The sequence below is a fragment of the Schistocerca serialis genome, chromosome 1 (assembly GCF_023864345.2).
Source record: "Schistocerca serialis cubense isolate TAMUIC-IGC-003099 chromosome 1, iqSchSeri2.2, whole genome shotgun sequence".
Lineage (NCBI taxonomy): Eukaryota > Metazoa > Arthropoda > Insecta > Orthoptera > Acrididae > Schistocerca > Schistocerca serialis.
The window spans coordinates 700,643,381-700,663,887 of NC_064638.1; the positions used below are offsets into that span (position 1 = coordinate 700,643,381).

At 44.6% G+C, this 20,507-nt stretch overlaps 1 protein-coding gene and 1 non-coding gene across 2 annotated transcripts in view; both read right to left on the reverse strand.

Moving 5' to 3' along the window:
• The window catches only part of LOC126480871 (gamma-1-syntrophin), a 796,968-nt gene that overhangs the window by 515,084 nt on the left and 261,377 nt on the right, over positions 1 to 20,507 (reverse strand). The window lies entirely within an intron of this gene.
• On the reverse strand, positions 14,447 to 14,520 carry Trnat-ugu (transfer RNA threonine (anticodon UGU)). The gene has a single exon. It is a non-coding gene; the product is annotated as a tRNA-Thr (tRNA).

Sequence of the window (20,507 nt, forward strand, 5' to 3'; positions counted from 1 at the left end):
GCTGCTATTTTAGTTACTTTATTTAGCAACCGGTTTCGTGGCCTAGAAGCAACCATATCAATCTGATGATGTGGCTTCTCAGCTACGAAACATGTCGTGAAATAAATTAGTTACAGGAGCAGTCAAGCGGTTATTATTCTGGATGTTCACATATGGCTGCGGTTGTTCCTCACATAATATAGAGCCTCAAGTCTTCCCGATTTTAAAGTAAGACGCGGACTTTATGTCCGAATATTTTTATTATGTTATTATTTTAAGAATTCTTCATTTTTTAAAATACGAATTTATGAAAGATTGAACGGAGGACTCTGACTCCCGAATCGTGTAGGTGTGGATTAAATTCCATATACTCATGTGTTGTGTGCTAAATTACGGTAATGATTATATTCACAACCATTGCTCCCACGTCGAAAGATGAAAATGTGTACGCAGAAATGAAATAATCCTGCACTGGTTTAGTTTCATATTCATATTTAGATATATTGTTATTATGTAACAAAGAAGTGGAATAAACATTAACTGCTAATTAGATGAAATTGAAGACTGTAAAGGAATTTTTGGGATACACAAAATGCTTTAGAAAGAAACAATCAGAAAAATTTCAGATTAAATTGATGTAATAACGACAGCGATAATACTCATAATAAGGCATATGGCTTCTTCATACTGATCTGGAAAAAGAAAAAGGCTAAGTGAGAATACAAACAAAAACCGATATATATATATATATATATATATATATATATATATATATATATATAATCATCATCATTTAAGACTGATTATGCCTTTCAGCGTTCAGTCTGGAGCATAGCCCCATATAAAATTCCTCCATGATCCCCTATTCAGTGCTAACATTGGTGCCTCTTCTGATGTTAAACCTATTAGTTCAAAATCATTCTTGACCGAATCCAGGTACCTTCTCCTTGGTCTGCCCCGACTCCTCCTACCCGCTACTGCTGAACCCATGAGTCTCTTGGGTAACCTTGCTTCTCCCAGGCGTGTAACATGACCCCACCATCTAAGCCTCTTCGCCTTGACTGCTACATCTATGGAGTTCATTCCCAGTTTTTCTTTGATTTCCTCATTGTGGACACCCTCCTGCCATTTTTCCCATCTACTAGTACCTGCAATCATCCTAGCTACTTTCATATCCGTAACCTCAACCTTGTTGATAAGGTAACCTGAATCCACCCAGCTTTCGCTCCCATACAACAAAGCTGGTCGAAAGATTGAACGGTGCACAGATAACTTAGTCTTGGTACTGACTTCCTTCTTGCAGAAGAGAGTAGATCGCAGCTGAGCGCTCACTGCATTAGCTTTGCTACACCTCGCTTCCAGTTCTTTCACTATGTTGCCATCCTGTAAGAATATGCATCCTAAGTACTTGAAACCGTCCACCTGTTCCAACTTTGTTCCTCCTATTTGACACTCAATGCGTTTATATTTCTTTCCCACTGACATTACTTTCGTTTTGGAGATGCTAATCTTCATACCATAGTCCTTACATTTCTGATCTAGCTCTGAAAAATTACTTTGCAAACTTTCAATCGAATCTGCCATCACAACTAAGTCATCCGCATATGCAAGACTGCTTATTTTGTGTTCGCATATCTTGATCTCACCCAACCAGTCTATTGTTTTCAACATATGATCCATAAATAATATGAACAACAGTGGAGACAGGTTCCAGCCTTGTCTTATCCCTGAAACTACTCTGAACCATGAACTCAATTTACCGTCAACTCTAACTGCTGCCTGACTATCCATGTAAAGACCTTTAATTGCTTGCAAAAGTTTGCCTCCTATTCCATAATCTCGTAGAACAGACAATAACTTCCTCCTACGAACCCGGTCATATGCCTTTTCTAGATCTATAAAGCATAGATACAATTCCCTGTTCCGCTCATAACACTTCTCCATTATTTGACGTAAGCTAAAGATCTGGTCCTGACAACCTGTAAGAGGCCTAAACCCACACTGATTTTCATCCAATTGGTCCTCAACTAATACTCGCACTTTCCTTTCAACAATACCTGAGAAGATTTTACCCACAACGCTGATTATATATATATATAAACCACTATACAGTGCACGGCGGAAGGTTTCTTGTACCACAACTAGTCATTCCCGTTCCACTTGCAAATCGTGTGAGGAAAAAACGACTATCAACTTGCTTCCGTATGAGCCGAAATTTTTCTTATCTTGTCTCCGCAGTCCTTACCCAACAAGTATGCCGGTTACAGCAGGAACTCTCGGCACTCTATCCCGAATATTTATTCTCTAAACTTGCTCAATAGTGTTTCCCAGAAACGTCATGTTCTTTCCTTCAAAGATTCCCATTTGGGTTTACGTAGCGCAGCCGTAATACTCGCGTGCTGCTCGAACCCACCGATAACAAATGTAGCAACAAGCCTCTGAATTGCTTCTATGTCTTCCTTTAAGCCGACTTGGATAGGATCCCCTGCACTCGAGCAGGACGCGAGAATGGATCACACAAATGCTCCGTAGTAGGTCTTATTTACAGATGAGCCGCGATTGCCAAGAATTGTCTCCATAAAACGAAGCTGACTATTGGGCTTCCCTTTAACCGCACTTACGAGCTTCTTCCATTTCAAGTCGCTTTTCAACATTATGTCTCGATGTTTAATCCATGTGATCACGTCAAGGAGCGTATCACTAGCACTGCATTCGAACATTTTCCTCCTCATGTCCATTAATTTACGTTTCTTCACATTTAGACCACGCTGCTTTAGGATGTCTAGTGAAGTATACCGATTTCGTGATAACTAAGTGCGTCGCAAGGGACCAGATGTGTGTAGTGGGTAAACTAGTCCGGAACATCCGCAACTTCATCATTTGTACAGATTGTAAAGGAGACGGCACTCGCCTAGATATCATAGTGCCGCACCCTGCGGCTTAGGCCTGTTGCAATACAGCGAGGTTTGCTGGGTTGCATAAACCTGTAGGCGTCAACGGCCCGTAAATAAATACGTTTGCGAGCCGGCTTGTGGAAGTCTCCTTTCGGAGCAGCGGACATATTCCTCCGCTCCGCCAATATGTAAAGGGTCACATTGAAACTTCTTTATTTAAATGTGTATGGCTACACTTAAATTGCTGAATGACTGAGACTCACAATATCCTAGCGCAACGTAATCTGACTGCTCAAAAAAAGATAACCTGTCTTCAAATAATTAATTCAAAAGAATGGCTCTGACTAAAAAGAAATCTTATCAGTAACCTATACATTTCATTAAGCACTTACAAAAATCTTCATTACGCGAACTTCTGCAATACAGTGAGCGTCAATACTGCCAGCTAAATAAAAGATTCTAGCTACTAAAGCCACTAACTACCAACAGGCATGTGGTTAGCAAAGGAAATATTTTTTTGCAAACCAAATGATGTATTTTTTTACTTTAATAATGTGACATCCAGTTCAAACAAGAATATAAATCGTCATTGACATCCAGCACAAAGATATATAATCAAGTCAGATACTTCCAGATCGTTAGCCTACGGTAACACTTCAGACCTTTACCCTCCATCAATGCTAACTTCTCACATTTAACATCCATCACTGCTGGCTGTTCACCTCCAACTGCCCAACAGTAATTCCATCACTGCTGGCGACTAACTTCCAACTGCCCAACAGTACTGGCGATTAACTTCCAACAACGAGTCCGAACAGCCACAGAGTCTCCTACAAACTGCAGTCAGAGATCCAATGCAAAGCGCTACACAGAGCTGCCAACACAGGAGCAGCCCACTTACAACATGGTTCCAGTTCAGCAGTTCTGCTCGTGGAGCCAGCTGTGGGTTCACTCCACTCGCAACGAGTTATCTGCAAGCTCCATTTGCGGAGCCAATGCACCGAGTTCCCGTCGTCGGACGGGGTCTACTATATTCAGTCGATGCCCAGCCACGGTAATCGTGGGGCCGTCGCTCTCACCATCGACCATTCTTGTCTTCGATAGTACCTCCAACTGAATTTTTTATTTTCTCTTAGTTTCGATTCTGTGTTAGAACGATCAGAATTGCAGGAGTCCCTCGTAGCTAGATATGTGCGTGGCCACAATTTTTTTGCTGTATCAGTTTGATCTGTCCAAAATATCTACAAGGAATTGCGTACCATTCGCACGTAACAGAACTTGAGAACAGGCTTTTAAAACGGTCTTAACCGACAAGGGGTCATAGACGACTGTCAAGTTTTATCAATGAAAATGTGTTTCAAACACGGCAGGAATTGATGGAACATCTCATTATTTTCCGAGCGATCATTGCGAAGGGAACTGTATGCAATGGGTATTTACGGACGAGTACCTCGAAAAGAGCCATTGCTCATAGCGGAAGCGCTACGGAAACTGGTATAGGTGTGCGTATTCAAACACAGAGATATGTAAACAAGCAGAATACGGCGCTGCGGTCAGCAACGCCTATATAAGACAACAAGTGTCTGACGCAGTTGTTAGATCGGTTACTGCTGCTACAATGGCAGGTTAACAAGATTTAAGTTTGAACGTGGTGCTGTAGTCGGCGCACGAGCGTTGGGACAGAGCATGTCCGATGTAGCGATGAACTTGGATTTTACCGTACGATCATTTCACGAGTGTATCGTAATATCATGAATCAGGTAAAACATCAAATGGATATCGCAGCGGCTGGGAAAAGTTTCTGCAAGAACGGGACCAACGACAGCTGAAGAGAATCGTTCAATGTGACAGAAGTGCAGCCCTTACGCAAATTGCTGTAGATTTCAGCGTTGGGCCATCAACAAGAGTCAGCGTACGAACCATTCAACGAAACATCATCGATATGGGCTTTCGGAGCAGAGGGCCCACTCGTGTAACCCCTTGATGAGTGCACGACACAAAGCTTTACGCCTCGCCTGGGCCCGTCAACACCGATACTGGTCTGTTGATGACTGGTCGGACGAGTCTCGTTTCAAATTTCACCGAGCGGATGGACGTGTATGGGTATCGAGACAACCTCTTTAATTTATGGATCCTGCAGGGGACTGTTCAAACTGGTGGAGGGCATGTGCAGTTGGAGTGATATGGGACCCCTGATAATTCTAGATTCGACTCTGACAGGTGACATGTGTTCTGCCGTAAACGCACGCGCCAGAACGAAGAGGAAGAACGCAAGACGAGAGAAGGTGGTGAGAAAACGTCAGCCAATAGCCCGCTGACAAGGACCGCACCGCGTCAGGAGCGATCTCCTGCCAGCCTCGGCCGGACATTAGTGCTCATACTGGCTCAGTATACGTACATTAGTTTACAGGATTCGCAGAGTATTCGCACGGTCTAGCAGAGAGAGTTACGATATCAGATTGTAGTGATCCACAAACTGTGTGACAGACTTGCCCTAACGTTGCATATAGCAAGGACTCGTATATTGTTGCACGTCGCCCTTCGCTTGCGACACCTTTGTCCATTAAAGTTAAGTATTGTCAATTTGCTTTGTAGAAATAAAACTACTAATGTTATTTGCTTGCATTGTTGTGTAGCATTCTGAGAACGCAGCATCCCTTAGGCACCCTGCACGAGACGAGTGGGCAAGACACAACAACATGTGCGTAAGCAACTTGTGTGATCAAATGCATCCATTCACATCTATTGTGCATTCAGACGGACTTGGGCAATTCCAGCAGAACAATACGACACCCCACACGTCCAGAATTGCTGCCGAATAGCTCCAGGAACACTCTTCTGATTTCAAACACTGGCCACCAAACTCCCTAGACATGAATGTTTTTGAGCATATCTGGGATGCCTTGCAACGTGCTGTTCAGAAGACATATCCACCCCTTCGTACCCTTACGGATTTATGGACAGTCTATCAGGATTCACGGTGTCAGTTCCCTCCACCACTACTTCAGACAGTAGTCGAGTCCATACCACGTCTTGCTGAAGCACTTCTTCGTGCTCTCAGTGGGCCCTAAACGATATTAGGCAGATGTAACGGTCTCCTTAGCTCTTCAGTGTATAACTGCACGTCTCCAGTTGACCAAACAACACGGAAACTGGAGGTTTTTCAAACGATGCAAGGTGTCGACTGCGCTCACAGGCCAGTGAGCAGAGCATTCAGGTTCTTGGTCGCCACGTTTTGCCCTGTCTTCTACATCTTTACGATGAGTATGCTTCGGACTTTCCCACCTTACAAGATGGTAACAGGCGTGTTCACAGCGTTACACTATACACTCCTGTCATGACGAACACTCAGGCGCCGTGTCGAAGTTAACTGGCTCGCCAAATTAACTGATGCAGCTCGCTAATTCACTCGATCCTGATTCAATAAAAAAATATATGGGATTAGGAAGAGTAGGTGAAACATAATAATTAATATACTCGCAGTGTAGTAGCTGTGTGGGATGTTATCATCAGTGAGTGGCCTCAATTTGATATAGTCTACCTGAGAAACTTGTGTATTATACACTCCTGGAAATGGAAAAAAGAACACATTGACACCGGTGTGTCAGACCCACCATACTTGCTCCGGACACTGCGAGAGGGCTGTACAAGCAATGATCACACGCACGGCACAGCGGACACACCAGGAACCGCGGTGTTGGCCGTCGAATGGCGCTAGCTGCGCAGCATTTGTGCACCGCCGCCGTCAGTGTCAGCCAGTTTGCCGTGGCATACGGAGCTCCATCGCAGTCTTTAACACTGGTAGCATGCCGCGACAGCGTGGACGTGAACCGTATGTGCAGTTGACGGACTTTGAGCGAGGGCGTATAGTGGGCATGCGGGAGGCCGGGTGGACGTACCGCCGAATTGCTCAACACGTGGGGCGTGAGGTCTCCACAGTACATCGATGTTGTCGCCAGTGGTCGGCGGAAGGTGCACGTGCCCGTCGACCTGGGACCGGACCGCAGCGACGCACGGATGCACGCCAAGACCGTAGGATCCTACGCAGTGCCGTAGGGGACCGCACCGCCACTTCCCAGCAAATTAGGGACACTGTTGCTCCTGGGGTATCGGCGAGGACCATTCGCAACCGTCTCCATGAAGCTGGGCTACGGTCCCGCACACCGTTAGGCCGTCTTCCGCTCACGCCCCAACATCGTGCAACCCGCCTCCAGTGGTGTCGCGACAGGCGTGAGTGGAGGGACGAATGGAGACGTGTCGTCTTCAGCGATGAGAGTCGCTTCTGCCTTGGTGCCAATGATGGTCGTATGCGTGTTTGGCGTCGTGCAGGTGAGCGCCACAATCAGGACTGCATACGACCGAGGCACACAGGGCCAACACCCGGCATCATGGTGTGGGGAGCGATCTCCTACACTGGCCGTACACCACTGGTGATCGTCGAGGGGACACTGAATAGTGCACGGTACATCCAAACCGTCATCGAACCCATCGTTCTACCATTCCTAGACCGCCAAGCGAACTTGCTGTTCCAACAGGACAATGCACGTCCGCATGTATCCCGTGCCACCCAACGTGCTCTAGAAGGTGTACGTCAACTACCCTGGCCAGCAAGATCTCCGGATCTGTCCCCCATTGAGCATGTTTGGGACTGGATGAAGCGTCGTCTCACGCGGTCTGCACGTCCAGCACGAACGCTGGTCCAACTGAGGCGCCAGGTGGAAATGGCATGGCAAGCCGTTCCACAGGACTACATCCAGCATCTCTATGATCGTCTCCATGGGAGAATAGCAGCCTGCATTGCTGCGAAAGGTGGATATACACTGTACTAGTGCCGACATTGTGCATGCTCTGTTGCCTGTGTCTACGTGCCTGTGGTTCTGTAAGTGTGATCATGTGATGTATCTGACCCCAGGAATGTGTCAATAAAGTTTCCCCTTCCTGGGACAATGAATTCACGGTGTTCTTATTTCAATTTCCAGGAGTGTATTTCTTGCAGGAACGTTAGTGAATAACAACAAAAACTGTCGTTTATGTTTACTACGTAAGTTTGAAAACACTTTTCAACGAGTTCAACGCTTACGTATGAATTTGAGCGTCATGTAATGGCTCAGCGTCATGTAATGGCTTAGTACAAGGATACACGGTCCGACAGGAGGTAAAGCACAAACGCGTCACATTTGGCTCATAGTAGGGGTGCAGAGAAGGCCAGGACAAAAGCGGGCAAATTAATGTTACGTGGCCCACAGAATAATGAAGTAAGCTCAAGCGGGAGAATAAAGGCTGGCGGAGAGCGTGCGTCAGAATAGGAGAACGCGAACGTCGCGACTGAGCAGAACAGCGGCGGGAGGGCGAAATTCTGGCAGGCCTGCGTCAGGGGCCGAGGCTGAGTCTGAGCTAGGCCGGGACAATGGCGGCCGGCGTCGCCGTCGCCGTCGCCGTCGCGGCGCTAACAACGGCCGAGCTGCTGCTCCCCCTCCCCCCCCCCACCCTACCACCCCACCCCCACCACCACTCCTTCCACCTAGGCCACGCTGGCCAGGGCACGGGATGGAGGGAGGGAGAGAAGGGTGCAGCAAGAGCCGAGTCTGAATAAGTAAAGCCACGACGCCGGCTGCAGTCGGACGCTGTAGCAGCACCAAGCCCATTTGTCTCAGCTCTCCCTTTCAGTCTCCCTCATTTATCGTCGCAAAATTGCCTCTTGGATCGGACATCCCATTGTGAAACTTCACTATACTGCGCTACCAGTATAACAACTTACAATAATAAACTTGTGACCTGTTGCAGTGGCTTGCTCTTTGTCTTTATTTCTAATATTATTTATATATCATCTCTACTAACAAAGCAGACTGATTACAAATGTGTAGAGACCATCTATAATCACTTATGTGTAGTCAAAAACACAAAAAAATCGTGGAATTTTAGTAGTTTTAAGACAGTTATCTTTGCAGCTCTTGACTTGCAATTCAGGAAGAAATGTGGGTATGAATAACCTTTTCTGCAGTTTTTTTCTGATCTCATACCGAGATAACTGTCGTATGCAATATAATCCATTGTTGTTCAATTACACTACCGGCCTCATGTCAATGGAAAGAATGAATAGCGTGTAATACCTACGGTTAACCATACAGATTGACCTAACGTGGAATCACATAATATAACAGATAACAGGAAAAGCATACTCCAGGCTGAGATTCACTGGGAGAATTTAAGGATATGCAGTTCATCCATGAAAGAAGTGCCGATTCTTGAGTACTGTTCATCAGTACGGGTCACTTACCAAGAACGATTAGTAGGTGAGAGAGAGAGAGAGAGAGAGAGAGAGAGAGAGAGAGAGAGAGAGAGAGAGACAGAGCGAGAATTGCGTTTTGCCACAGGATCACTTACTCGGCACGAGAGCGTTACGATTTTCATCAAACTCTAAATGCAGACGCAACAGGCCTCACGAATTGTCCAATCGACCACGGCAAGGCAATTAGAGCGCATGCGGAGTATTACCGACAGTCATTCTTCCCACGCTCCGGTCGTGAACCGAAATTTCTGGAAATTTGTGGGACGGTCTTATGGGTCCAAACTGCTGAGGTCGTTGGTCCCTAAGCTTACTCACTACTTTATCTACCTTAAACTAATTTACGCTAAGTAGCCCGCGAGGTGTGAATCGAACAATGAAGAGTGTAAAAGATATTTATATTTTCAATATCGATCGGGAAGAGCTCACTTCTTGGACTACAAGGGTTATCAGTCAATGTTGAAAGAAGTTTTGTTTATTCGCTGAATCAGTTTCGACACTCAAGCCATTATCAGTATCATATAATGCGTCAATCTATGATTGCGTCAGTGAAGAAGAAGTGAGCATCTCGTCAAGACTCCTTCCAGAGTCCTCTAGAAGCTCTGAGGTGATGCTCATTTCTCTTCCGATCTGACACAGCCACCGAGTAAGACACATTACGAGGTATTGAAAATGACTGAAGTGTCGACACTGATATAGCGAAAGAACAAAACTTCTTTGAGCTTGATTCACAATCTTTTCAGTTAAACGAAAGGACAAAAGATGACGGTGTCAAAAGTATCATCCGGCACAAACCGTAAGGTAGACTATGTGATCAAAAGTATCCGGATACTACCCCCTTCGCTTTCACGACGGCTTGAACTCTACTGAGCACATTTTCAATGAGGTTTCTGTGGAGAAATGGCAGCCTGTTATTCCTCAATAGTCGAAACCAAGCAAGGTGATGATTTTGGACCTTAATGTTTGGTGTTTCAAGAATCACCGTATGGAAGATTTAAACCGCATACAAGAAAAGCGGAATAACGTCATCCGCTAAGTCACAATGCGGACGAAGTTGTGTATCGAGTGATCGTGACGGACCGTCAGTGAGGTGGATCCTGAAGAAAAGTAAGAGGACGGCAACAGCGATAGTCACTGCAGAACTGCATGTCGCGCTCGCGTACACCGTCAGCACCAAAGCAACACGAAGGGAGGTCCATAGGAAGGGAACTGCAGAGCGGGCTGAAATCACAAAATCACTCATCAGTGATGCAGATGCCAGTAACGGGAAAAGTAGTACACAAGCGCCGGCCGAAGTGGCCGTGCGGTTAAAGGCGCTGCAGTCTGGAACCGCACGACCGCTACGGTCGCAGGTTCGAATCCTGCCTCGGGCATGGATGTTTGTGATGTCCTTAGGTTAGTTAGGTTTAACTAGTTCTAAGTTCTAGGGGACTAATGACCTCAGCAGTTGAGTCCCATAGTGCTCAGAGCCATTTGAACCAGTACACAAGCCTTAAAGTTTGAACAATGAAGCAATGGAAGTAGTTCATTTGATTGGATGACTCGTTGTAAACTGTTTCCAAATCCTAGCCGAGTTTACGTCCCAAGAGTGAAACTTCGAGGTGGTTCGATGATGTTTCCGAATAGTGATGCTATGTTCCAAGACGACAGCGCCCTTGTTCTCACAGCTCACACATCGCTTAGGACTGTTTTTACGAGCGCGAGGGCGAAACGTCACATTTCTCCTAGACCCCAGTCACCAGACCTCAATACTACTTAGGAGTGAAGTGAGCATGATTGCTATCAAACTCCATGATCATTACAGCTTGCCAATATTTTGTAGGAAGAATGGTATGAGATTCACTCGAAAACTATAAAGGATCCGTATTTATACATTCTGAGGCGATGGGAAGCTGTTCTGAATGCCAACGAATTTCCTACACCGTATTAGGCATGAAAATGTGTTGAGTTTTTGGTATTTCCATATTTTTGTCGATCCCCTGTATGTTAACTACAGGCCGTGCAACCACGCCCTGAAGGGAGCATCAGATGTCCACTCTTGTTATTTCGACGATCAAATTAACATCACAGATAATACGATGAATAGCGCTGTGGGCAAATATCGATCTAAATAGAAAGTATGTTACAAGCAGTGTAGTTAACCAGATAACCTACATAGCCATGGAATGGTTATGGGGACCCAGGAGATGGAATGAAGCTACACTGTTACATGAAATCCGAGCCACAGTCTGACGAATGAGATTTGAAATAAACATTTCCATCCTGTTAATAGCAACTTTTGTGTCCATTTTTCTTCGTTATCCTCCTGTACTTTCAGGGTCGACAGGTGATTAGACGTTCCTAATTATGGTGGTGGTTGTAAGATTCTATGGGACCAAACTGCTGAGGTCATCGGTTCCGAGGCTTAATCTAACTTAAACTGACTTACGCTAAGGACAACACACACACCCATGTCCGAGGGAGGACTCGAACCTCCGACGGGGGAGTCACGCGAACTGCTGCGAGACGCCCCAAACCGCGCGGCTATCCGGCGCGGCTGTAATTACGATGTGGCAGGATGGACTCCCTGGCGCCATAACATCGCCTCTAGAAGAATTCTGAATATACCACGTGTGTGCAAACTTTGCTCGTAGTATATATGGGAAAATACAGAATCTGCGTGATCGAATTGTCCCCAGTTGAGACTGGTTACTTTTGCCCTAAAACGAAGGTTTTCTGCAGACTGGCTACTGAGTTGCTTTTACAATCCAAAGTTTATTACTGACAAATAGTGAAGGTTATCTCAAATCTAGAGAATAGGAATTAGTCCCCGCATACTGCAAAATGTTGGCAGAGCTGAAAAGTACTGAAATTTTCTCATTATCTATTCTTTTAAAGAAGCCGGATAGTTTTAGTAATTAAGTATTATACTTTCCCGGTGTTTTGACAGTAAAGTAAGTGCTTTGGTTTCCTTTGAAGTATATGGTTTTTTAATTTTTCTTAACGGGTACGAATAAAGCAAGGTCGTCCATGCCCTAGAAATTTTTTAAAGCCACAATGATATTTTTTTCATAAGTTTTCTTATGAATTTTTTATTCTTCTGGGTATCAGTCTTTGCAATTCTGGCTTATTTTTAATCTACATGCGAAAGTATATTCATCGAATTTTACGAAAAGCTGTCAAATACGTCACTTGCAGTTGGGCAACGACGCTCTACAACTAAACAATTGTGGGGTGATATGAGAAACTGTCGGTTATGTGAAACTTCCAACATTTCTAGTAAACATTAGTATGGCACGGCAGGTAAGTCACTTAAAAGCTCATCTCGACTCGAAAAGGTGTCAGGAACAGCACCAAATAGCACAGTGCTATTCAAACCTACCTCCATCGCTCTTCGTTCTCTTTACCTTTTCCCTGTTCGCTACATGGTCGGCATTGCCAGTGTTAGTGACAACTTGTGGCCAGTTGCCCTTTCTGACTTCCTGACGCGAAGACTCGCCCTTCCCCCGCTGCCTCCCCCGGACGGAAAATTTGTGTATCCTACCCGCCTGCATCTAGAGAAGATTTAATGTTTAAGTGTGAGGACGTTTCCTATATGTTTGCATAGCGTCTGAGGCGAGACATGGGTATCGGCACCTACTTAGCTAGATGTGGCAAACTGCCTAAAACCCACATCCAGGCTCGTCAGCTTAACAGCCAGCGTCGTTAATCTGCGAGACTCGAATCTTAGTGTCCGCCGCTCGTGGTCTCGCGGTAGCGTTCTCGCTTCCCGAGCACGGGGTCCCGGGTTCGATTCCCGGCGGGGTCAGGGATTTTCACCTGCCTCGAGATGACTGGGTGTTTGTGTTGTCCTCATCATTTCATCATCATCCAGGAAAGTGGCGAAATTGGACTGAGCAAAGATTGGATAATTGTACGGGCGCTGATAACCACGCAGTTGAGCGCCCCACAAACCAAACATCATCATCATCATCATCGAATCTTAGAAGTGGCGCGTTAACGCTTTCGACTACCTGGGCGGTTCCCAAACCTTTCGAACTATATGTAAATTAAAATGTGTTGTGTCAATCCATTTACAGTATCGTTAATATCTTTGTTGTACGAGAAGACTACTTGAAACTAACAGAAACATCTTTTTTTTTAAAAAAAATTACATTATAAAATTTTGTTTCTCACATCGCGATAGTTACGTAAAGCCCATTCCTGGGAGTCCCGAAGTACCTCCTCAGCTCAAGGCAATAGGAAAAAAAGCATTTTAAGACAATAACAGCAAGTCACATGTAAGAAGAACAGAGACAGACAATAACAGGAAAAATTTGATGCTCCGGAATATCGACGAAAGTGAAAAGGCGTATCGAGTTCTTGCTTATGCCTTACAGCCTTCTCACCGAGTGCTTGACAACAGCGGCTGAGATTTCCGAGCTGATGCCTTCCTGTGGTCGGTTTTGAAACTTGGTTGGGATCTGCCTCCGTCGTGGCGCCCATACGACACGACCTCATCCCCCCCGCCAACCTCCCACGCCCCCTCCTACGCATCTGCTCCTGGCGAAGCAATTTTACAGCCGCCCGCCGCTGCTGAGGCTCTTTCAGACGTCGCCCCTAATTACTTCCCCCCTTTCATCCTCTTTCAGCTGCCTCTTTCACGCGGCCCAGCTCTGGCTGCCAAGTATCGAGTTTTACAGTCGGTTTCCGTCCTTTTATTAGTACTAGCTTCTCAGTAAACGCTCTCTGCATTCCCCATGTAAAGCAGATACCAATGTGTCATGAGATAACGCAGACATTCCATCTCCACCTCAGCTCCTAATTGGAGCGTGTTCACCCCCACCCAATTTCCAATTCAGTTTCAAAATGCATAGAATAAAATATCATAAAAATGTTTTGAGGGGGTGGTGCATGATGGTTTCAGCCGATTTTGTGCGTCTTAGTTTTTTGTAGGGCACTGCGTATGGAAGGCTGTTGCACCTTGCAGTATTATTACGTTAATGCACAGAACGATTATTAACATCGGAAATAAAATTATGATTGTGCTGATTTTCAACTAGATCTCTTCTTAGCTAGATACTTACGACGAAACTGTAGTGACATTTACACGCTAACTGCACGAAAAGTCTGAAACTACCTGGAATATACAAAATACTCGTGATAATACTATCGCAGATCCAAACGGTTACCTCCAGATACACACAACTGCGCTAGTAGACAGTAACACTCCTTTCTACGGGACGGATAGTATTAAATTACAATGAAATGAACACTCTTAGCTGCTTACAGGCGTTGATATACGTCAACGGGGACAGATGAAAATGTGTGCCCCGACCGGGACTCGAACCCGGGACCTCCTGCATACATGGCAGACGCTCTATCCATCTGAGCCACCGAGGACACAGAGGATAGCGCGACTGTAGGGATTTATCTCTGCCACGCCTCCTGCGAAACCCATATTCTCAGCGTATTGTCCCGCACTACATTCGTAGTGCCCCCGCCCATTATACTGATTATTCGCGGCTTGTTGCCGATTCCTGTAAGAGTTCGGGCACTGTTTGTGCATTCGCACAGAAGAAGAAGATGGTCCAGTGGCCGGTGAGCCGTAACTATATATTTACTAAGATGGTATCTGTTCTTTCGGACATGGCGGATAGTATACATGACTGTATGTCAAAATGTGTCATTTGGATTGTTGTTTTCTATTTGTCTATATGTTACACTTTCACATTAAAATATCAGCTCTCAGGTATCAAAGTGTGTCTATGGTATTAAGAAGCAAGAAGTTTTACTGTTTCTAACGGAGCGAGCTGGCAGGACACGTGATGCAGTGATCTTGTATTCAGAAAGATAGCGATTCAGATCCCAATCGAATATCCAAATTTAGGTTTAAGTGGTTGCCCTAGATTTCTAATGTGATACCAGGGCGGATTGCTTGAAAAGGTTCAAATGGCTCTGAGCACTATGGGACTTAACATCTATGGTCATCAGTCCCCTAGAACTTAGAACTACTTAACCCTAACTAACCTAAGGACATCACACAACACCCAGTCATCACGAGGCAGAGAAAATCCCTGACCCCGCCGGGAATCCAACCCGGGAACCCGGGCGCGGGAAGCGAGAACGCTACCGCACGACCACGAGCTGCGGACGCTTGAAAAGGACATGGCGCATTTCCTTCCCTATGCTCTGGCAGTCCGTTCTGGTGCCCCGATTCTATGAATCTCCTCGTCGGTCGGACATTAAACCAATGGTTTTTTTCTTTCTTTTTTGTTTCTTCTTTTCTTTGTACTGTTCTTTTCATTGTACTTTTTTTCATTGTACTGAGGTGTAAGACCTTGACCAAATAGACGGAATAACAAAGTAAGAAGAAGACTATAAGAAAAGAACGTGTAGGGCTGTTATGCAATCAGTACCGTTATGAAAGACACGGGCTATAAGTAGGCTTTCCACTAACAGGAGTGATCCAGTACGTTGCGTACGGGACGTAGGTGTTCCAGGGAAGGCATTTCGCGATTAGTGCCTGATTTACAGAAGCACAATAAAGGAAAATTGTTGCTCATTTTCTTCATAGAAGGATTTTTTTCGCACGGGATTTATTTTACACTTTTGTTCAAGTTACGCAACGGAGTTTCACTCAGTAATCAAAGAATATTTCATAGGATACGAAAAATGCAACAGTATTTTTGTGAACTCGAGTCGAAGAGAAGCTTAAAATGGAATTTGCAAATTACGTAACATAGTATTTAATGTGTACAAGGAACTTCATTTTCGGAAGCTATCCAGGGACTTTTCTCCTTAACGTGAAAAAAGTGGATTGTTAATAACGTCGAATACGATTAGTAGGATACTGTCTATATAACAGCTAATACGGACGTACAATAATTTATCTCATTCCGTATCATGAAAGAAAAGAAACAGAGTTTTTTAGTTTGTTTACAGCAGACAAAAAACGCTGCCTAGTCAGGAGTTTATTTCGGGATCTGTTCACAATTAAGAGAACAAAATAAAGTTTTGTGATTTCCATTAACAGTCAGCTGGAAAGTCTTAAGTCCGAGTCAAGTGGCTGTCACGCTTGTGTGTGGCAATTATGGGGATAGCAATATACCTCATAACTGTCTTGTTGATAAGCAACAGATTCACTGATTTTGACATTTTTTATAAATAATTTATGCTAAGAACTTCTCTAATTATATATTCGAAAAGCTGTTGTGTATATAGTTAATGTTTTGGAGCAGGCATCACCTTGGCCTGTAATAATTCCAACGTTCTGTTCGAGACATATTTGATTATTATTTACGTTCCGACAGTGTTTCCGAACACATTAGGATTATACCCGCGCGCATTACCTAAACGACTGAAACGTGTTAGTGCATAGAAAATGTTGCCTGTGTTGCCTGACAGGAATCATGTAGGGCATGACTGCGATGAGCAAGCAGTTCCTCCAGCTGTCTTTATGGGACGTTAGGGATTGTTTTCATATTCCAAAAGCGAAAAAAAATGTTCAAATGGGACTTAACTGCCTAGGTCATCAGTCCCTAAGCTTACACACTACTAAACTTAAATTATCCTAAGGACAAACACACACACACCCATGCCCGAGGGAGGACTCGATCCTCCGCCGGGATCAGCAGCACCGTCCATGACTGCAGCGCCTAAGACCGCTCGGCTAACCCCGCGCGGCCCAAAAGCGAAAGATTCTATGTTTATGTACTTAAAATATCTATAATGTGGAAGCTTCAAACCAAGTGGCTTACTTTAATATAAATTTCGGAAATTAATAATTATATTAAAGCTTGCAACGAGGAAGCAGATGCGATCCTTGTCATGAGTGCCGTTCGTCAATTCGATTTGATGAAGACCTAGTCCTGCGCCAGAACAGCACATCAATGGTATTATCTGCTCACCAGTTACACTCGCTTTTCTCCAGTTTATGTAGACGGGTCTATGGTTGAGCTCCTTTAAATGTATAAACAACATACGTCTTTCACCATGACGATAAGATCATTCATTACTATCATTATTGGCATAACGTCGAATGTTACCGTTGATGTAGATGTAGATTTTATACTTGCACCTAATAAACTCCATTTCAGAGACTGTATTTCAGATTCACATGAAGTTATCTGGTAGCCGTAGTCTATTCTTAAGAGTTAAAAAGCTTGGAAAAGGAAGTCAAGACTGCATAGATCGAGTTGAACGAATTTATTTCCTTGTGCGTGAACTCGTTCCGATCTGAATAATACTGTTACAAGAGCAGGTAGTGTATTTGGGAGGAAGATTAGGGTTTAACATCTCATCGATGACGAGGAAGGTCACTGAAGACAGAAGATGAGTTTGAGACGGATGGTTAACAACTACTATGTCCTACTCAATGCATATATCCAGGCATTTCTCTGAACTACGAAACTCTAAAGCTGAATCAGCAGACACTGATTTGAACCGTTGTCATCTCGAGTGTGAGACCAGTGTCTTCACGTCTGCGTGACATAACGAGCGGGGTGGCACAGTGGTTAGCACAGTGAACTCGCATTCGGGAGGACGACGGTTTAAATCCGTCTGCCCATTCAGATTTAGGTTTTCTGTGGTTTCCCTAAATCGGTGCAGAAAAACGCTGGGATAGTCCCTTTGAAAAGAGCACGGCAGACTTCGTTCCCCATCCCTCAGTAATCCGAACTTCTCCTCCGTCTCTGACTTTCCTGTCGATGGGACATTAAATTCTTTTCTTCTTTCCTCTACACCACGTAGATCGGTAACTGTTTGCACATGACGAAACTGTACACCATGAGTGGGTGCAGTTTTGCTATATCACACCCAAGTATTTTCTGTTGTCAGTACAAGAAGAGGGAAGCACTAATCCCTTAATTTGATCGTGCTCTGCTAGTATGAAGGGTGTAAAAGAACCAAAAACAGCTGACCGTTTATGGTATTTACATGTGACACGTATTCTCTTGCGTATAAAACTGTGAAGCAGCAGCTGAAGCATCTTGTCCGTATTTAGACTTTTGTGGAGAGAGGAAGGGAGGAAGCAAAAATGGGAAGAAATCATGCACAGAACAATTTCATTGCATGTCCTGAATCTCGATGAAACGTAACAGTCGTTTTCAGCTTGGTTTTGACTGTCGTCCTGCTTGGACGAGAAAACTGACGAACCTAGGTAAGGCGTGCAGGCTGCGCCATCCAGGCAAGGTAGAACGGGCCAGCGGCGGCAGGACGCTGCCTGCGGCGCACCAGTTGTTTGCAGGAGGTGGGCTGATCGATGCCCTGCAACTGAGACCGCTAAGTCTGGCGCCAAGGCTCAAGTCGCCAGCTAGCTACTGTCCGCCATTCTGCACACCTTCGGGTATAACCGTCTCGACATCTTGAGGAACGAGACCTTTTATCGATCTTTGCAGCTCTTGGCTTTGAGGAGAGTCAGTTATGTAGAAAGTAAATACAAAAGAATTGCATGAACTTCATCTTGTATCAAATATTTTACATAGCGTCATCCAATATAAACTATTGTGCGATAGTACGAGGGCTGTTCAATAAAAAATTGTATTTTCTTTTTTGACAACATACCTTTACTCATCCTCATAATCTGGATGGTCCTTGTGAAAATAGTCACCTCTGGATCCGACGCACTTGTGTCACCGCTTCTGCCAGTCAGCAACGACATGCTGGAAACCTCTTTTTGAAAAGTCAGAATAACCTCGCAGCCGTCCCTACTGCCTCTGATGATGGAAAGTGTCTCCCACGAACGTGTTTTTCCAGGTTAGAGAGCAGAAAAAAGTCACACGGGGCTAAGCTCAGACTATAGCGAGATTGAGGTAGTCACATCATTCTGATTTTTGCAATATTTTAGTAACAAATTTGCAATATGGGGCCTTCCAATATCGTGTCCACAGATATGTGGTCTTTTGCGCCTGATAACCTCCGCAGCGTTCCCTACTGCCTCTGATGATGGAAAGTGTCTCCCACGAACGTGTTTTTCCAGGTTAGAGAGCAGAAAAAAGTCACACGGGGCTAAGCTCGGACTCAGGGAGAATGAGGTAGTCACATCATTCTGATTTTTGCAAGATTTCAGTAACAACATTTGCAATATGGGGCCTTCCAATATCGAGTCCACAGATATGTGGTCTTTTGCGCCTGATACGAACTTTCAAAGTTCTCAGGATATCTCCGTAACACTCTCCAGTTTTTGATATGTGCGCACGTACAAAATGCTGACAAATCAGTCCATGAATATCAAAAAATGTGAAGCAACGATTTTTGCTTTTTTGGTGGTTGGTAATGAAGGATGCAAGGGTTATTTGGAAAGTAAGGTCCGATCGGTCACCAAATGGAAACCAGTTTGAAGATAAAAAATATTTTATTTGGAATTTTATTTGCAACAGTGAGCTACGCCTTCCAGTTACTTCTCTGCATAGCCGCCCCTCCAACTTAGACCTTTGTCGTAGCGTTGTACCAACTTTCCAATGCCCTAGTCGTAGAAGGCAGACGCCTGTTCTTTCCACCAATTCTCTACGCTGGTCTACAGCTAGTTATCAGTGCCAAAATATTGTTTTCACAGCTGCCGTTAATGTGTGCAGAGTTGAAACTCAGAGGGAGCCAGTTACGGGTTGTACTTGGGTGATAAAACACTTCCCATCGAAGACGCTGTAGCAATATCTTCATTGCCCCTCCAGAGTGTGCCCGACAATTGTCATGGTGAAGGACACGTATGGCAGTTTTGTTATGGTGACCGCATGACATCTGGCGAAATCTCTCACCAGGCCCTCATACTTGGGACTATTCTAGGCATTTTTACGTGGTCACTGGACGCTCAGAATTGAAAACAGCAACACGAAGCGATCGTCAATAATCCGTAATTCACTTTGGTTTCCATTTCCCACGCCATCGGACTTTACTTTCAGAATACCCCTCGTATTTCCACCCTGAGCTTTGTTGTTTGCTCTAAGATTCAAAACTATGTAACGAAGTTTCATTAGTGCTGATTATTTTTAAACAAACTTCAGATCTTCTTCTAGAATCAACTTCAACTGCATGCAGAAATGCACTTGAACGTCCTTTTGCTAGGAATGAACAGTTCTGCAATGCAACGCACGCAAACGATGTCATGTTTAAATGTACTTACAGCAACTTGTGGGTAGCACCCAACAAAATTTTCAGTTTTTCACAAAGTATTTGCAAGGTTATGGATCGACGCTATCTGACAATGACAGCAGCGATGTTGTTGGTTCTTTCGGTAAAAGCACTAACTAGAGCTTCGGGTCCACTTTCCTTTGAAAATAATTGTCTCCTCTCTTCAAACAATTTATGCGATCTTAGAGCAGTGCTATAGGTAAGAACAGACTCTAGCCGCATACTGTTCACCGCGCGTCACCACCACTGTTTCGGCAGGCGAT